Consider the following 15,141-nt stretch of genomic DNA (forward strand, 5'->3'; position numbering starts at 1 on the left):
CATCCGCCGCGGAGGGCATCCCAACCGTCTCGCCCTCTCCCCTGCATTCGCTGCGTATCGTGCCGACGAAATGACGAGAACCTTCTGGAATCTCGCGCGGAAGGTATTTAATCGAGCAGCCGAGACGAGAGAGCAGGAGAAGACAGAAGAAGTTAGCGCCAGAGCGCGTAGGGATTCCGCCGTGTAGTCGGCGAAGGTTTTGTCCGTAGGGACAAAGGAGGAGAAGACGGAAGTTAGCGCCAGAGCGCGTAGGGATTCCGCCGTGTAGTCGGCGAAGGTTTTGTCCGTAGGGACAAAGGAGGAGAAGACGGAAGTTAGCGCCAGAGCGCGTGGGGATTCTGCCATGTAGTCGGCGAAGGTTTTGTCCGTAGGGACAAAGCAGGAGAAGAAGAGGATTTCCACCTGATGGGTGAAGGCTCGAGCTACAGGCAAGAGCGAGTGTTTACCGCTATCGAGCGAAGACGCGTGGCAACAGCTGCGTGTGTGAAGCCGACGTGTTTCCGGCGAAGAAGTTTGAAGCTTGGAGTGTGGCCTATTGAAGACGCGAGGTTTCCTGGAAGAGAAACTTCGGCGAGGTTTTCTGGAAGAGAAACTTCAGGGGCAGCGGAACGACAACAACGCTGGACTTTGATTGAGTGATTCTCGGAAGAGTATCATCCCGACTTTTGTTCCAAGAACTTTGGACTGAATAGATTTTCTCTCTCTTAAGTCTTTAAGTGTCTTGGTTGTTCAATGCATGTGACTGCATTGTAGTGTGTATTGTTGTCTGTGTCCGTTGATTCGAGAGTGGCTGACTGTACTGTGTAGTACGTTGTTTGATTGGTTTGATTGGTGACATATTGTATGCAACTATTGTGGAGTGTGCATTCTTGTGTATTGTTTTCGATCTGCCATTATTGAGAATGTAATTTGTTTGTTTATCAACTCTCGGCTCTGACTTGTTCTTTGGGCCACAGCCGGGGTCCGCTGGCGCGCCAAAAAGGACCACTTCTAAATTGTCCACGCTTTCGTGCTGCGGTTCGGGGGGCCGATACTTCGGCCCTTGGAATTAGCCCGGCGATCGCCTCCCTAATTAACGGGACCTGTGTGTGACAATTGCTTCGCGCGGTGGCATAGGCAAATAATCTCGTTTTTTCAATGTTCTTATTAATCATTCGATAGGCGACGCCACCGTCCCTGCTGGGGCACGCAAACCACGTAAACGCTATCCCGCTAAACTATAAGACGCTGCACACAATGAACGTTTGCTGCACGGTAACGCCACTCCCTTAACCTCCGCTATCACCTTAACGGTAAGCCAAAACTCTCTACTGTGTGGCAGAAGCGTAAAATGGCGCCAGGCATCAAAACACGTGAATTGCGCAACAGTGCGAGTTTTAAAGTCCCACCGATTGCAAAGCGATCAGACGTATTTATTCTTTATCCACTATCAAAGCGCCCACAAAGAGGGCAGCTGCGTATGTTTGCATGTTGCTTCGCGGATACGTAGAGAGCCCTTCGCTGATTCACCAAAAGAGGAACTATGGCATCGTTAATAATAATAATAATAATAATAATAATAATAATAATAATAATAATAATAATAATAATAATAATAATAATAATAATAATAATAATAATAATAATAATAATAATAATAATAATAATGATAAAAATAAAAATAATAATAATAATAATAATAATAATAATAATAATAATAATAATAATTGCACTTATAATCATCAGCCTGACTACGCCCACTGCCGTGCAAAGCCTTCTTCCATGCGCCACCAATCAATCCAGTCTTGTGCTTTCTGCATGCTGCCACGTTAGACATTTAAACTTTTTAATCTAATCTGATCGCCCAGCTTTCGGTCTCCCCCTCAAGCGTTTGCCTTCTCTGACGATCCAGTCAGTTAACCTTACTGACCAGCGGTTATCCTGCTTACGCGCGATGCACCCGGCCTACGTCCATTCCTTCTAGATTTCAACTATGATATATTTAACGCCCCTTTCTTCCCCAACTCACTCCGCTCTCATCCCGTCTCTTAAAGTTCCTCCTATCATTTTATTTTCCATCGCTTGCTGCGTCGTCCTCAACGTTGGAGTAGTGGGCACTTGACAACAGTGTAGCCATTCTAGGATAATAGAAAAAAAGCAATGTTTCGCACACAGTTGTCGTTCACTCCCATTCGACACGGTTGTGGTATGCACTGCGAACTGAATCTAGACTAGCAATCGAGATGGCGAAGCTCAAGTGACCTCTAAGGTTTTTATTTTTCATTTGGGAGCTTGTTCGACAAGCTTCTTCTGCTCATGCCTTGTCCGGTGGCGGCAGCCGGTGGCCTGCGTGTACACCAGTGTTGCTAGTGTACACTTTTCCGGTCACCGCTCAAGCCCTCCTCTCCCGTGATTTAAACGATGCTCAATAGATGGCGCGATGCCACCGAAGGCGTATAATTTTCGATGGCACGCGTGCTTTTTTCTTCGCGACTACGTCCCCTTCGTTCTCTTCGCTTCGTAGGCACAGCAGCACTAGGGTGGCTAAAAGGGTAGGTGTGCTGAGCGCAGTGGTATGGTGGCTGGAAGGGGAGGTGTGATAAACGGGCAGCAAAAGTTGGCCGCCATTCGCGTGAATGCCGTGGGGTGGCGCTGTGGTCAGGGGCGCCGTGATAATCTTTGATAATACTCGGGGTAGTTCTCTACTGTTTGAGGCCAGAACGGGAGTATTGCGAACAAAGACATATCGGACCAAATACGAAGGGGTAGACACGGTATGCAGTGCGTGTGGAGAGGAAGAAGAAACTGCCAAACACTTGATAATGTTCTGTAAAGGGCTTCACCCTGTAGTTCAGGTTGATGGCGCAGAGTTTTTCAAAGCACTGGGGTTTAGGAAAAGTGAGGGCAAAATAGACTTTAAGCGGGTGGAATTAACTAGAAGGAGGTTATCTGATTGGTGGCTGAAGTCAAGGCACGACTTAAAATTGAACCCTTCGCTGCAAAGTACGAATCCAAAGCCTCACTATTTAAGGAAAAAAAATAAATCTAGTTTTGTTTCATTAAGTATTACGGCTTGGTGGCGCTAGCCACCGCCCGATCTAAAGGGTACAGCCATATCCATCCATCCATCCATCCATCCATCCATCCATCCATCCATCCATCCATCCATCCATCCATCCATCCATCCATCCATCCATCCATCCATCCATCCATCCATCCATCCGGTAGCGATCACGGCCGTTCTGTGCGCTCAGCCGGGACTACGCTTCACTGGAGTGGATATAGATAGATAGATAGATAGATAGATAGATAGATAGATAGATAGATAGATAGATAGATAGATAGATAGATAGATAGATAGATAGATAGATAGAACTGAATACCTCATCAACGTCATCCCATTTGTGCTCACTGCGGCTACGCACTGGCTCTCCCTTACCGACTTTTGCCCTGCCACCTTCCCTCCCGCTTCTCTTCCCCGCTCATCTCCTTCTTCACTTTACCGTCACTAGTTAAGACATTTGTAAAGAGGCAGCAGCAAGCACAGGACCGAGTTCATTGGCTTGAATTTGGCTTGAGAAAGTTTGCCCGCAAAAAAAAACACACAAATTACGAAAAGCGGGACATTAATGACAAAGTTTTTTTAATTGCTAAACCCTCACGAATCAAATATAGGCTTTACACTGAAAGATAAACCGTTTAAATCTTATATTAGATCACTTTTTTTTTCGTCTGGCGTCATTGTAGACGCATAGTTATTCACACGTAAGAGTACTTGTATGCTTTGTTTTGTTTATTTCTCTGATTGTTCACCATTATTCTAAAATGGGATTGGTTCTGACAGTATCTTTTTTTTTCGCAGTACTGAGTGTCCTCTGAATTATTCTGAATGTATAATATGTGGAACAAAGCGTGTTTTAATACGCGTACTTTTGTTTTTATATGCCGAAAATGCATGTTCTGAATGTTTGATTACTTTGAAGATATAAAATAAATATATCACAGCATGTCAGTATTTTCTACCAATAAAATGTGTAAATACGTGTGAAATATGTAACCGGTGTATATAGTTGTGTGTTACTGGTGTGTTAGTGTATATGTCACTTATGCAGACTGTTTAGATTAATAAGGGGTGAGACCTCGTCAGGCTTTTAGCCTTTAGTCTTTGCCTCCCACAGAGAAATTCCGTACTTTTTCCCTGCGAATAAACAATGTTGATGTTGGACATATGAGAGGCCTTTGTCTAGCAGTGGACGTAGTCAGGCTGATGATCATGATAACGTTGATGTCAAGACACTTCTGTGCTTAGCTATGTTTCATGCTCTCGCACCTTCTTCCTAGCCCCCTCTTTTTCCTCCTCTCCACATCCCTTTCACCCTTCTCGCCACAGGAGGTTTCACTCTCACCTTTGCTCAGTTTATGCTATGCTATCCTTCTCGTGATGACCTTTCTCTCTCTCTCGACTTGGCTATGCTGCGAACACCATTAGGACCCATCTGGAGGTGAGTAGCGCAGCTGGTCTATTTTCTGTTGCACATGACCACTTCGCTATTACATGAACGTCAACAAGCCCGTTTAAGCAGCCCGTTCAAGCAGGAATGTTTTGTTATCTAGCAAACTGTTTCTGAGCGCGTGGACACTCAATAATTAGTTGTAGACTGTTAACCTAATTATGTCGGGAGAGTATTAACAGCCCGTTTCTTCGACACCCTCTGTATGACGCGTGCACTCCTATTCAAGTTTGACCAACCAACTGTCCCCGCAAAATCACGACTCTGAGCCATGATTGAAGTCCTACACTGGGGTGTATCGTACAATCTCTGGCTTCGTATTGACCATGCGCGAAAAAGGCAGACTTTCTTGATTCACTTTATATCACCCGAAATAAGGCCAGCACAGTGAAAGAGTGGCAACAGCTGGTGGTGGGCGTTGTGCCATCGCGGCGATTCTCGCGTGAATTTGCACAGTATTCAGCCCTGTTGACAAAAAAGACGAGAATCAATATTACAAAAACAAATCGCCTTAGAGTTCGAAATTTCATATTAAACTCCCCACAAGAGTTTCATTATGGGAGTCTCTGCTTTTTGAACTCACTTGAAATTTTCAATTTTGGCGGACAATGGTAACTTCTTATATTGTGACCAGCGCGATATTTAATTCTCCTCATCGTAAAAGTTAGCTTTCAATATCACTCTGCTGTCGTGTGTTTGAAATTGAAGTGACGAACATTCCAGGCGCTAGTAAGCGCCCGTCTGGGCACTTATTTGATGACAGCAGAGTGTGAGTATATCTGACATTGGGCGTCTTTCTCCCTATAGTGGCAGGGATATGCATGGCATCTTCACAACAATAACTCTTCGTAGGAGCCAGATGTTAGGTCTCTACAGGGAACCGAGCCCTAGCCGTCAGTCGTCGCAGCTGGGAACGGAGTAAACAAAGGGTTAATAAGTTCGTTCCTCAAAGAAGCGCTGGTACAGTTTGGCATAATGTGCCTTGAATGGTGAAGCTGTGGTGATGAGAAATACACTGGCACATTTTGCCAGTAGTTAATTATTATTCTCGCTGCTCTCCGGGGCAAGTCTAAATTGAGAGTCAATCACTAATTGCGTTTCATTGCCGTCATTATCACCTTCGAGCTTGAATTATGATCTGCTGTCCGCAAATTCATCAAACGGGCATGACATGATTCGGAGACACTCAGTATTACATTCCATCAAAGGTAATGAAGTGAGTTTCAGTAATTATTGGTCATTAGCACGTCCATAAATATAAAATTATTGTAGCAGTCACTTCAATCTCTGGATAAAAAATTACATATTAACCCCAAAATAAATGTAAATTTAGTTTTTTCCTATATGTAATTAGAGCGGAGAAAAAAAACTTTTGCGTTGGTCCTGGAACGTGGCACGCTGAATGATCGTTGAACATGGTAGTGTCTCCAGCAAATTGATTGTCTGAGCACAGTATAGCATGCAGAAGTGCGAAGCAAAATGGCCGCTAGCTGTCCACTCAAGATGTCTGTACAAGCGTGCACAGTGATTTTCAAGCCGTTTGAAGGAATACATCGTGCGTGAAGTGCCTGTGAAGTTTATGTGCACAGTTGTACGCATCATCGCTCAGCGGGCTATTGTTTGCGCGAGCTGTACGGGATGAGTAGTGTAGTTGATTGCACAATGAACCGCTACCGTCTATGTCTAGAGTACTGGAAATAAGCATCCTCAAATAGTTTTACAACAGGTTCTCTGGGGCCCACTCTTACGAAAATTCCCGTGGTTGTGAAGTGTTTTTTTTGTCTAGGCTTTTTCCTTTTTTTGCACAAGGGTGATGCCCTAGAGTAATGACAAGACAAATATGGGCAGCCGACATCGCAAAACGTTTCGTTTCTGAGCTCTCATCATCAGTTATCTGTTTTTATATTCCTATAAAATGTAAATAGTCAGGATTGATTTGCCTTTTACGAGAAACAATTTTAGTAGCGTAGCTTGCTGTTTGAGTAGGTTCATTATGTTCGAAAGAGGAAACAAGCGATTACAAATCCCATCTTCTGCGTGGTTTTTCTTCATCATCATCGTCGTTTTACAATCACTGGTTCTCGAAAACATTTGTAGCGTGATATGCCCTCTTTAATACGGGTCCTGTATATTATCGTCCTTTAGGCAAGCAACAAAACTTTTTCAGCAATATGCCTCAGTACTGTATTGCAGGTCATCGATTGCGCTATAATTTTGCCCCTTAGGACTAAGAAGTGGTTCAATATGACCTGCCCTTGGATGGTGCTAGGGGAAGATGCTGCTCCTTAAAGAAAGCACTACAGCTGCACTTTGACGTTATAACTGCAGTATTTATAAAAGAAGTGACAAGGAGTGTTACATGCATTATTCACTGTCGAAAAGCCGCCGTTAGACGCTCCCGCTGACGTGTTATGCCGTGAGGGTAAAACAAAGGCAGGTTTCATACTACCTGGTGGTTGTTGAGTTGTAATTTTTTTTTGTTCCTTAAAATAAAATCTCTTTTGCAACTTTCTGCTTATTTTACTAACAAAATATAATATGCCAGAATATAAAAGCCATATTTTTACTTTGATTGCTATATTGCGAAAACGGAACCACAATTTGAGTCAAAATGCTGTTTTTCCCAATTCCCTTACAATATTTTGGCTATATTTTTGCTTTGTTCGCTCCTGAAGTATTTTATTAATTTAATAGGTGAGCATATAAAACAAAAATGTAAAAATATTACTGGGGGAAAATTGTGCTTTTTATAAAAAAAAGGTAAAAGTGCCGCATACTGTAATTTTTTGGCCAAGCGAAAAAGAAATAAAGTCAAAACACAAGTGAATACACTTTCATAGTCATGAAAGATTAGCGCCTTGGTATTAGGGTAAAAATTATTTCGTAGTAATTGCTCAAACTATAAATTATTTAGCGCGGCACAGTTTCGCTTGGGTGCCCAATGTTTAAAGCACCTTCTAGGCGACACGAAAAAAAAAAATTGGAAAGTATAACACCTCAGTAACTACTACTCAAATTCACATATACCTCCACTGTTTTTCTTCAGCATGATCGCAGATGGTCGAAAACTGACCGAGTACACTTGATATGGAATGAGACTTAGAAATACCCCAAAGGTTATACTTATATTTCTAAATATCCTCAATATACACATAGGAAGTATCCCAATTACATACAATGGAAATATTACGAAGTTTACAAAGGCATTTCTTAATATCCCTAATACACCTACTAAAAATATCTATAAGTTTATGCATAAATTTGGAAATATCCCCTAAACATAAAAATATTTCCAATTTTTGACAAAAACGTTAATGATTTTTGTACTTTATAAAAGCAAGTCCAAGTTTATTCTCAGTGTAGTAATCGGCTAAGTGACACACCACAGCAAGCATATCAACAATGGAATCCCGCACATTGCTGACATTGCCCAGGAAATAAAGTATTTCAGCACCCATTCTATGCATCTTTTCTTCGAGTATCCGGCACGCCATCAGCAACCTACCGTCAATATTTATTTTATGCAACGTTACAGAAGAGCACCAGTGAGCTGTAAACTGCAGACGCAAGCCAGCCTATTCTAGCCTTGAACCTTAACCTGGTAGCTTCAGTGAATGGCAGCTGACACGGCGTTATTTTTACATGCCTCTTGGGAGATATGCAAGTTCGCTGAAGAGAGGACTTCGATGTAAGCCGTAAGCGAAGCAGATAATCGCCTCACGCTGGGCATATGTGCCGACGTTGCCGGGCGCGGATTTCGGCTGCATCGCGTGCTTCGCTGACCCAACGCCGAAGCGATAAAGTTTACGGACCGTCTACCACCGAGCTTTACGACATCCGCTAACGCTATCGCAACGCCGCTCGGATTCCCGATGCTACTTGTTCGCGGAGAAAGAAAGGGTTCACGCACGAATTCATGACTGGTCTCTCTTCTCGGAAGACCGAGCGCATTTCCAAACCATGCTTGCATCATTCGGGCCATATGGCGCACGAACTTCAAGGGCAAACACTTCAGCACACTGTTCGAGCCAGTTGACCCCGACGATACGGCACCGTAAACGCGATAGCGTAGGCAGTTTTCGTCAGTGGGGAGTGTCCCTCACTTGGCGGAACTATGCATAACCCGCGGGCGTATATGCATCGTGCCAATGCAACAAATAAAAAAAAGAGGGAAATCCAGGTGGTTTTTAAAGGCAAGTCCTCAGCCGCATAGCAGGGTGTCATCTCGGTACGCACGACGGTGTTGGCGGTTAATAAGCTGTGAGCTTAAGTTTGGGTTGATTTGTTTCTTTACAGGAGAAAGAGAGAGGAATGGAAAGTAAAGCGGTGTCCGCCGCGCTTGTACTGTTGTTACTAGTGCTCCACTGCTGAGCCGAAGGTCGTAGGTTCGATTGCAGCTACGGTGGTCGCACTTCGATGGGGGAGAAATGCTAAAGGCCATTCTACTGTGCGATGGCACAGAATGTGAGAGAGCACCAGATGGCTGAAATATTCCTAAGACTTTCGCTATGGGGGGTCTAATGGTCATATCGTAATTTTGAACGTAAAGCCCCTTTATTGTTCTTATTGGTCGAAGGATGCTGTAGAGGGAATCTAGGAGACGTTTACAGTTGGCTATCTCGTCCTTGGAGACGGGAAAAGGGATGCGAGAGAAGACGAGTCTGTGACGGCAGTGCACAGCCATCATGACTGTGCCAATGTCTGAGTGTCAAGGAACATTGTCACTGAACAGCCACAATCTGTCGTGCAGTCCAGCTTATTTGTAAAACTGTAGCAATACCCTCATATAGACATTATAGAAACTCGAACACTCAACCATGGCTACAACTCAACTAACCCTACGCAATGGATACCAGTAAGTGATAAAGCCGGAGAAGTTAGCTTAATTATTACGGTCAAGATAGAAAGAAAAAAAAATAGTCAATGAACTCTAGCCCAAAGCCAAAATAAAAGTCACGGTACGAAAATGGAGGATTTGTCCAATGGCTTGTTTTTTTGTCTGTGTGTGTTATAAACAACCGACGAGAAAGACAGATAGTTAAACCAAGGAAAGCATAGGGAACATTAATTGTGGGTTCTTAATTTCATTGTAAAATTATTTACTTTCATTGAAAGAAATTAAAATCGAAAAAATTACCATTTCGTTTGTGAGATCTTAACCCCCATTTCGAAGATTGTGCGTATGGATCCCCCCCGAAAAAGTGTAATTTGTCATGCATTTCAATTTCTTTCGATTCAATCAGGAATCATTAGACTGCACTTAACAAACCACCAAAAATGCACGTATAATTTCGGAACTGTATGCCATTTTTATAAGTTGCCTGTAAGGCTACTCGAGTATTGCTACACAACCAGCTGATGGTGGCTTGACGTCATCCAACAACCCCATAGAGGGAAGCACTTCAGTTAAGGGAAAGTATCGTTTCGAACACTACAAAGCCCCTTTGTACTCAAAAAAAAATTTTTTTCCATTGACAGCCCGCTGCATGCAAGCGAACCTATTCCATCAATTCACTTGGTAGTGGTGTCCTAAAAAAAAAAACGGGTTGGGTTTCGGAAGTTCAAGGATAGCGAACAAACGCGCAGGCTGCCTGCGTCGTGACGAAGACATGGCCCGAAGCTTGCGCAGACTTTTTCTGCAAATTTGCTTGCTAAACGCGCCTAAAATTAGATGCGAGTACAAGAAGAGAGTTTCGCCAAACCTCTTGCGCCACAGCGTTGACGCACGCCTTCTAAGGCCATGGAGTATTGCTCTATGCATGAGAAGACACTGGTAAAAGTAGAGAAAAAAATATCAAGAAAAACTTTAAATGTGCATCGAAGGCGTGTCTTTGAAGAAGTGTCTCCTCTTATATGCACACGCTCTGGTTGAGAGCGGATACACAAAGTGACGTTGTTTACACTGCTTATAGAGAGAAGCGAGAGAATGAACTCGTCTGCAATGTCGCGTCGAGAACTAGAGAGCATACATAGTTAGTGATTTTTTTTTCGCTAAAAGCGCTGAGTGGGAGGTCACAAACTGCTCTAAGCGCAAACAGAGGAACCGTATATTTTGTAGGTCTGTTAATCTTTTTCCTTTTCAACACTCCTTACCAGCAAGTGGCTTAATTGGGAACCTCTCAGAAAAACATATTCATTAAAGAAAAGCACAACAAAGGGTGCTTCAGTGCATTTCTGACTGTTTTTGATGATGAACAGCAATAATTTGAAGCTTGAGACAATTTAAGTTGACGCGAATTTGCATGGAGTGGTGTACACGCATGACTTGTTGCATAGATGTGCCATACTGGCAACACCAACGGGGCACTTTGTCCTTTGGATATCGAGATCACAAAGTATGGAGGAGATATCCTCCACTGGCACTATTCATACTTAGGCATGATAATTTTCGAATATGAGAGATAGCTCAAGCTTTTTCGGTTGTCAAAAATAGTGACCCTCGTGTAAGCACCCCGTCAAATGCGTGGCAGGACTGTGAATTTGCATATACAGAAAATATGGGAGGATTCCACCAGTCATTTTAATATTTTTTTTTTTCGCCTGTAAATCAGAAGTCGTATATTGTGCAATCTTTTCACTGCATCGCATTTTGCTCTGCTAAAACATAAGCCTCCAGTTCTTATTACGAGCTACTCTCGTTCTCTTTTCATTCCATGGCGTTCCTTAGAAAGATTACATATTCTCTAGAGCGCAAAGAACGTCTGTCAACTGCAAATGCTGCGAATATATTGCGCCGTTGTTTTCTTAAATGACCGTTAGATGGTTTGTCGGCTGTTTGCAATCGTTTGCATACGCGAGCAAGTGAATGAAGTCATAGAAAGAGTATATGAAGTTTCAGATCTACCCATCGAAGTGTGATCTGCTAAAGGTTAATCCTGGATTATATTAAGTCATCTGAGTAACTCAACCACCGCAAGGGAACAGCATACACAAAAGTCAGTTTAATGTTTCCCGAATTTGTACAACGGCAAGAAAGACGACATACTGCACATGACGGAAGTCTGCCTCGCGCTCTTGCCGGAACAACGCGTCTCTCATTGTTTTCGAAGGTGCCGCATCTGCGAATAACCAAGTGTGCAGGGGGACGGAATGAAACACGAACAATGCGGAACACTGTTTTCATTCCACTCTAATTAGGCCAACAAAAACAACAACAATAAAAAACTATAATGGCTCTTTATTAAATTGTGGATGACTCTTGCGGCCCTTTATTATGACCAAGACTACAATCGCTTGAAAAAAAAAAAACAACTCATCAAACAATGTAGACGACGCACTGTTCACGCTTATTTCCATCCAAACTGTAGTTACCTAGATTTAGTCTCGCTTCTCATCATGTACGAATTATACTGTATAAAGCTTCGCGAAGTTATTTGCAGTTGCGTAGACGCGAACGGTACATCTCCCCTGTTATCAGCGCACATTACGTTATATCTTTATACGAGTTTTATGAGCATGAGTTATAGTTTGGTTTGAGATATAGTAAAAAAAAAAACAATCTCTTACCTTATCAGGCAGGCTAATAAAGACCAGTCATCTGTTTGCCTGCGAGAAAAAAGTAAATATTCCTCAAAACATAGAACAGTGAAGGTAATAAAACAATGCACCATTCATTCATGCATTCATTCATTCATTTCACGCTGTTTTCAAATAGCTGCTATGTAGTCACCAACACTGAGTATTATATTAGTGTCAAGAGGTACGCTGCATCCATTCTCACGACTGAGGAAGACTTTGATAACTAGAAGCTAGTTTCCTTGCAACAAATTGATGCGTGAGGCGAATACGCCTTCTTCGTTATTTCGAAGCTTTTGATGTCAGTATGATGGGTACGTGCTAAATACTTGCTCATGTGGAGTGTCACCAACAAGAGTCTTCAGATGATTACTCTTTCTAGAGATGTAAAGCAACGAATGAGGCAAACCTAGGCACCACCTTTGATTTGACGGTTGCGCGTAATTATTGGTTTAAATTGTATTCTTGTTTGAAAAAGTTAACATTGATTATTAATATTGCATTCACTTATGGTGTCGTTGTGCTTTCAGGGCATACATACCGTAATAAAACAATTGCAATAGTGTCGCGCTATTTAGTGCGATTTTACAAGCTTCATCTTTCGTTACTCGTATCGTACCTCAAATTTAGAGTGTAACCTGCTTCGCAAAATTCACTAATTTACTTACAGAGGGCGCATCGACCAATACCCCAAGTTCAATGGTGGTTTACCAATCAGTACTACCAAGAGAGTTTGCCTACATATTCTAAGAAATGGTTGATGACATGATGTACCGGTGTCGTCATCCCACGAAGGAGCTTAATCTCAGTTCCTCACGTGATCGTAAGTTCTTGCAAGCACAGTACAAGTATGCCTCCCTTCTTCCAACACCAACTCGTGCAAACGGCTGAGGGGCAGTGTGGGTTGACAAACACAACTTAACGAAATCCTCCAGCTAAATCTTTTGTGAAGTTGTGCGATGGCTAACTCACATGCGTCACATCGATGATACCAGACCTGCTAAAAACATAAGAGCCCAACTATATGGATCCAGTCAAGATAAAAAGCACCCACGCACAGCCCTCGAACTCAAGCACAACATTAGGCTAGCGCAACTAGTGCCAAGAAGGGCATCTAAATCATCAACCAGACTCCAGAAATATCAGTTTGGCTCCGTAGAACATTGCTATTGGGTTATTGTAGTCGCGAAAACTGTTCGCCCCGAAACGAGGGAGCAAGTAATACAGCACAAAACTCACCACAAAAACCCAATATGGAGAGTTACGAGGGTATTTCCTTTAACGCGCTGAGGCTAGCGCCTTGAAACGGGCAGAAGCATTATAGATGAACCTTCTTAACGACCGCCGATATCCGCAATATTTCGATACCTGCACTGTACATGCGCTAAGTTTAGGTACTCAGACACAGGCCACGCTAACAACGTCGTGTATTTTTTTTTCTGGATTCATATATGCTGTTACATCTACCCGTCGTTAGTCCACGTTCATTAATATTGCCGTATGAGCGGACAGAACCGATGTATCAGTCTTAAAGCCTTGGAAAATGTTACCGCAAGGCGCAAACATTTTCTCCTGCTTCTGACGAGCAACACGGGAGTGCTGAATGACCGCGTATATGTAACGCTTTTTTGCGGATACGTATCATGTCTGGATTTTGAGGCTGACGTTGATTAACGAGGTAGACGTCGTACATTGTCACTAACACAGAAATTACAAAAAAAAAGAAACAAGTAAGAAAGAAAAGGCGCAAAGAGAAAACGAAAAGAAAACGAGAAAGACCAATCCCTCGAGAGCTAAACGGTTTTGTCGGCGAAGGATTTCTTCAAGTATTCCTGCAGACGCAACGGCAGTAACATAGTGACGGTAATTTCATTGCCACCATGTAACTTTCTTCGCGAGCTAGCTGTGAAGGCGAGGGAAGAGCTGACACGTTAAGCCGAAGCTAACTTGGATCGCAACTGTTCATTCCTGGGAGAAATGGCGAACGACGTCGTCTCCGAGAGACGCCGCAGGAAAAGGGTTAAAGCACTACCGCGGAAAGAAGCGCAGATGCCGTAAACGTCGGCGAAAGCGTAATTAATGCGTCCTCGGGTGTGTATATATATCTATACCGTATAGTAACGACTGTTTTTTTCTGTGATCAGATGTGTTCTATATTTGGATTTGGCTAAGGGTTACTCATGAACGACGAAAACGAACTAGCAAACAAACAATTAAACAAAAAAGACACCAGGAGAGATATGTGCTCTGCATGCATGAGAAAATGTTTGCTTTTCCAATAAACAGGATACTTTGTGTGTAAGCGTCACTTGGCAGCAGTTTGAGTTCTTGATACACAAAAGCGTAAATTGTTTCGGATGACTTCTATGCCAGTGCGGGTATGGACCTGCGGTATACATAAGTTTATGCATGCTCTTGGTCGCATTCGAACTGTCACTTCCGAATCCCGTTTCTAACGATTTGTTACAATTTATTGGGTTTGCCTGGAGCGAGAAGCTTTTCCAAAAAGTTTTGGCATGAAGCCACGCTCAAGATGCCCGAAATGGAGAACTGAGGGCAGTGTACTATAAACTGAGATATCTTGTTTTATTGAAAACGAGGTTCAGGGTTCCACCTTGTCAGTTCTCATCCAGAATGAAAATACGACGTGAATATAAGCGACGTGTTTGGAAGCACTTTTTTTTTCACGGATGAAATCACACAGTTCTTATCGTTCTGCCTATATAATGCCTAATCTGCATGTATTCATGGAGATACATGCGCGTGTTTGCATTTTTTTTTGCGGATACTTGGAGTAAGAAGAGATGTACACCCATAAAAACGTTGCTCCTGTGTTTGTTGCACGTTGCTGCTATAGTCTTGGCTCGAGGTATATCTGTTAGCACCCGTACCGTCACCAAATATGCTGGCAGGCTGGGAACTGAGGTCAAAATTGCGCATGCTTGCTTTAAACGAGTAGTTGGGAGTAGGAAATAATGGTATAACTTGGTCTATGCACTTATGACCATCGGCTTTTCCATTAGTTTAGCTTTATAAGTGGGCATTGATAACAAAGGAAACACTTAAATAGCTGTTCACGTAGGCGAGCTTTCCAGTCAGGAGCCCTGGCTCTGGTTTATATGTAGCCAGAAAAGCC

General features: G+C 42.9%; 1 protein-coding gene and 1 long non-coding RNA gene across 3 annotated transcripts in view; one reads left to right on the forward strand and one right to left on the reverse strand.

The window, feature by feature from the left end:
• LOC142806517 (uncharacterized) overlaps positions 1-15,141 on the forward strand; it is a 484,058-nt gene that overhangs the window by 191,644 nt on the left and 277,273 nt on the right. The gene's annotated exons all lie outside the window — the stretch shown is intronic.
• LOC142806464 (calcitonin gene-related peptide type 1 receptor-like) overlaps positions 1-15,141 on the reverse strand; it is a 338,910-nt gene that overhangs the window by 85,716 nt on the left and 238,053 nt on the right. For both annotated transcript variants that reach the window (XR_012894635.1, XM_075891270.1), the window contains exon 3: positions 11,997-12,035. The gene's annotated coding sequence lies outside the window, so the exon portion shown is untranslated. The remainder of the gene's footprint in view (positions 1-11,996; positions 12,036-15,141) is intronic.

The sequence above is a fragment of the Rhipicephalus microplus genome, chromosome 1 (assembly GCF_043290135.1).
Source record: "Rhipicephalus microplus isolate Deutch F79 chromosome 1, USDA_Rmic, whole genome shotgun sequence".
Taxonomy (NCBI): domain Eukaryota; kingdom Metazoa; phylum Arthropoda; class Arachnida; order Ixodida; family Ixodidae; genus Rhipicephalus; species Rhipicephalus microplus.